Source organism: Halyomorpha halys, unplaced genomic scaffold (genome assembly GCF_000696795.3).
Source record: "Halyomorpha halys isolate HHAL.00 unplaced genomic scaffold, Hhal_1.1 Scaffold128.1, whole genome shotgun sequence".
Taxonomy (NCBI): domain Eukaryota; kingdom Metazoa; phylum Arthropoda; class Insecta; order Hemiptera; family Pentatomidae; genus Halyomorpha; species Halyomorpha halys.
In genome coordinates this window covers 1,605,626-1,610,668 of record NW_027110898.1, presented here as the reverse complement: position 1 = coordinate 1,610,668, position 5,043 = coordinate 1,605,626, and the positions used below count along the sequence as shown (strand labels likewise).

Sequence of the window (5,043 nt, the reverse complement as noted above, 5' to 3'; positions counted from 1 at the left end):
TTGAGACGTATGAGAAACGGAATTATTATAGTTTTTCCTTCAATGGCTTTCAAATTAATATTGAAGTGGCATTAAAATGGCTACTGAAACTGAATACACTTAACTTGACTTAAACTGAAAACTAAGTAAACGAAGTCGTGGGCAACAGCTACTTTTACTTTTACTAAAGATAAAATGGGTTGTATTAGGTTACTGTACTTGAAATTATTTTTTTCCTAAGCCTTGCTGATCGGACATTCTTTGATTCGAAAAAAATTGAATTTCAACTGCTTTGTTCCTCATTCAAAGTTGCATAAATTTCTTATTTAAATCCATAAAATATATTAACATATTTATATGGGTGTCAGCATCATTACCCTCACTAAACGATCATTGAACATTATGCTTCCCTTGACAGAGATGCTTGATAACAAGAAGAGTGCTAGCAAATTCCGTAAGGGGAATCAAATCAGTTCACCAAGACCTAAAGGGTATTGTAAGACTTAATGGTCAGACATCGCGCCCTTTCTACTTTTATAAGGGAGTAAAATAGGGAGATAGCCTAAGCCCACTACTGTTTGTCCTCCTTATGGATGAGATATGGAAGGTGTGTAAAAGGAGATCGTCAGCAGAAATAAGATTCCTCCGAAGAATAGTTGGTAAGAACAGGAGAGACTGTGTTAGAAATGAAAGGATCTGGGTGTGAAATCAGTGCGCGAAACCTGCAAGACCAGCAACTGAAGTAGTAAGGACACGTCTGTAGAATGGACGATACCAGATGGTGTTTAGAAGCAAGGCCTGAAGGAAGACGACCTCGAGGCAGACCCAGGTTCATGTACTCTGCGTACATTGGAAAACTAAGAGCAGCAAGAGGATGCACCATCCCGGAAATGAGAAGACTAGCCAGGAACATGGACCGGTGGGCTGAACAATGTGATACAACGGCGGTACTGATGAAAGTATTTAAACGAAGAATCATTGAAATCACTTTACGGTTCGAAAGGTTCTTCAAGGGATAAGAAGTGGGGTATGATCATGCTCGTTTATCTGTTATCTTCTATAACCATCGTCATGAAAAACTCATTAGAATTTACTTCATACTCATTAGTAATACTTTAGGTTCCACTTTGAAGTTGGGTAACGATAATTATAAATAATTTTTAAACTAAAAATAAATAATTTTATTTTTATTCTCTTTATCATTGAATAATGATTCAAAGTTATGTCCCACATAAGCGAAGATTTGACATAATGTCGAAATGAGAAGCAAAACCATTAAAAAGATAAATAAATTCCAGCGCATACTCAATGTAGATGTAGTATTTATTTTAAAACGTATTGTGGGACATGACGTGATATGACAAAAATAAATAAAAAGGAGTTCAAAGTGGAATCTCCTTCAGTTACACCTCCAAATTAGCTTAGACCCAGAAAACGAAATATTGCTAGGTCTTATTTGAAATATACCGTTCCTTCACGATTGACAGTTCATCTCTAATCTAAAATATCAAATTATTCGTTTATTTTAATATGCATTAAAAATAAAAACGGAAACAATACTTACACAATTCATTTAAATTTATCAATTAGTCTAACTATAGATGTATAATAAAATAAATAGTACGATGACGTCGAGAGCAACAACACTCCTGTGCAAAGATCTCAAACGTCTGAGTCGGACCAACATTTTTCCAATAGTGAAAATATGATATTGACATTATAAATAGCTATTTTCCAGGTTACAGTACTTCAATTGTTGCGTATTCCAGATCCCTGGCTTCCTAAGGCCCTGTGAAAGTTGTAATGGCGATGTCGAACCAAATACTGCAGTTTTGAGAGTTGGGTCAACCTTTTTTTTTTTAGTATTTTTTGTAAATAGTTCGATAAAATATACTACATTATCATAAATAACTAATTTCCAAGTTAATTGTTGGGGACTCCGAAAACGAACCTGCATCTATTGAAATTTATGTTGGCTGCCTAAATGTGAGTTTCTTAAACATAATTAAATTTGTATTATTTTAGAAATATGTTGCTTATTTAAAAACATGTGAATTTTATAGTATTTATTAAGTGTCGATGCAAATAAATAACAAATACCAAGGAATTCCGACAAAAATTACCATGTTTGTTGGTTTTGTTGTAGTCCCAACTAAGAACCTGTGATATTAGCAAGTTATTACATGGCTAGAAACAAAAGATTAATGATAATTTTCGGGTTGTTTACTGGGACACCGGTACCCCATATGAATGTTGAGATCCGGAAACCACCCTGATATTCAATGTTTAAATAATAAAAATATATGACAGGTAAATATATATTGTAATAATTTATATGTATTATTACGTATTATAGTATGAATTATTGCTACGTAAATTGCAAGTGTAAAAGGCAGTATATAACACTCTGGATCTTGAATTTAAATATTTCATTCAAATTCTTATTTGATCATTTTTTCTACAATATAGCATATTAAAAATAATGTGCATAATCTAAATCAAGGTGCATGATAAATTTATATTTTGATTTCTTGATGGTTATATCTGCTAACTATTGAAAAACATGAATTTAGTGTTAATTTAAGAATTAGTTAATATTACAACTTAATAAAATCTATTAAATGATTATTGAAATGGAGAAAAATAGCTAACCATAAGTTTTTCGTCGGCGGCTCCGTTGTTGAAGCCATTGGTCGTCGGGGACCTGCGGTGCGTCATCGCGTGTTGTCCATAGCAGACTGCCCGCCGGCCAGCCCCCTCCACTGTCGGTCGCTCTTAGCAACTCTTCTTGAAGACAACCACTTTAGTAAGGAATATGAATTTGACCAGGAAATAAGGTGCAATTCATCAGCTGTAGTCGTAAATTAACCTGCAGGGAGATAGGGATCTTCAACACTTTTTCGTAACCTAGAGAAAAATCAATCTTCATTCGTAAAATTTCAGCTAAAATGCACGAGCAACACATACAAATAAAAAAATGTATAGAAAATGTCAATATCAACCACAAAAAAAATCTTTTGTTGTGTCCGCATAACGCAACTTCCACTTGCCACACAACTCAAGTCCCCTAGTTGTGTGCAGAATTTTAGGCTCGCGTTGAAGCTATCGCTAATTTTGCGATTTTAGAACAAATCTAAAAACTACGAAAGGCGAAAATGTTTAAAAATGTTCGAAAATGTTGTCTCTATTTTAATTTATTTCTCGAGCTGGGAATAACGAATATAAATTTTATTCTTGCCAAGAATAGAACAGTTTACAAGAAATAACGAAGCCGTATTACAATCTGGAAATATGCGCCATTTTGTTTCTTTTTTTATCCTTTTCTTATACATAAAATTATTCAATATTTTGTATTTACCTATTGCTAACAATTACTAACAATGATAAATGTTTATTTTTGTCAAATGAACAAAACTAAATGTAATTTAGAAGATTTGTTTTTTTCAATTCTTCAAATACGACATACCAGACTATTTCTATGAAGATAAGCCCTAGCTAGTATTAAAGATCTTATATTGACATGCCGAGTTTAATGAAAATCGTTTGAGCAATTATCAAAAAAACGCCCCAAAAAAAAAAAATTGATTCTATAAAGAGGAACTTTTGATCGTTCGATTTTACCAAGAATTTTGCAGTCACTTCCCAAGCATATGCCCACTCTGAACATTTAATTTCAGTTTAGTAGGATTTTTTGTTTTTGTTTGACTGTTCATACCGACCATTTTGCGAAACTTGATTTTTTTGAACTCATGTGACCTCAAAACATGTACTTCCAGCGAAAACTCAAATTAGAAATTCCGCAAGATCGCAATAACTTCCCCTACGGTATATTCCATGTATAGCTTCAGTAAAAGTAAAAAATAGGTACAACAAATCTTCAACAGAAATGATCATATCAATTATTTTCCTTCCAACTTAATTATGATTAGATTTTGCTAGTGTATATGTAAAGCATTATTTATTCCTGACTATAATGCAAACCCTTTACATCAGTTTTATAAAGAAAAATGAATATCCCATAAGGCTGCAAATTTTGTAATAGAGTAATAAAGTCCGACAGTACTTATTAAGAATTAAGGTAAAACAGGACAAATCATGATTAGAATTAAACGCTATATTCATAGAAATATTCGTCGATGTTGGTCTTTTTAATACATGCTTATAGTTAGATTTTTTTAGGAATAATAATAAATAATAGATATAACAGTAATTTAATGTACTGTAACAACTTCAGCAAATGTCCCTTATATTTTCCAATTTAATCATAAAATAATTTAATCATAATAAACTGTGAAAGGCAGAGTTTGGGGTCGACATTGGCCTAGATCCGGACATGGTCCGCGGGTCGTATTCGGTGACCTTATAGTTTTGTAATTTATGGGTACATTTGATGTGAATGTAATCAAAGAGAGGTCGAAACTTTAAACTGGATATCTGTAATGTTATATTCAAATAAGAAAATATCTTTTTTTATTAGACATAACAATAAAGCGGAATATTGAAGGGTTCCCTCTAAAAAGGTTATGAATTTAAAATTTTTAATTTTTTCTGACTGCTACTATAAATGAAAAAGGTAGTGAATAAATTATTAAATCTTAGCGAAGGCACTTTAAATTAATTTGGTCTAAGGTAAAACGGTTTTTTCTTATCCCTGAAAAATTATGATGAAATTTCACTTTCATTTAATGCTTTTCATTTAATCAAATTAAAAACATTTCATGAGACGACCTTCACTGCCCTTATCTATCTTTTTTTAATATCCCACTAAAGCCTGTTGAACAGATTCGCTACTTAGGTCTCCATCTTGACAAGAGACTTAATTGCAATCCGCATACTAGACAAGAAACGACAAGAAATTGCTCGTAAATTCTAATTACTACAACACCTTGACAAACGCTCTAAACCTCCTATTTACAACAACAAATAAACTATGATAATCAGACCTACTTTGACATACAGAATTGAGCTCAATCCAATTTATCCCGTATCCAAGCCTTACAATCCAAAATCCTCCGTCAAATGCTTAATACTCCTTATTACGTCACATATAAACTCATCCATAAA

The 5,043-nt window shown here is 32.4% G+C and overlaps 1 non-coding gene across 1 annotated transcript; it reads right to left on the bottom strand.

The window, feature by feature from the left end:
* Nucleotides 1-286: 286 nt before the first annotated feature.
* On the bottom strand, nt 287-404 carry LOC112210293 (U4atac minor spliceosomal RNA). The gene has a single exon (XR_002945082.1). It is a non-coding gene; the product is annotated as a U4atac minor spliceosomal RNA (small nuclear RNA).
* Nucleotides 405-5,043: the final 4,639 nt, after the last annotated feature.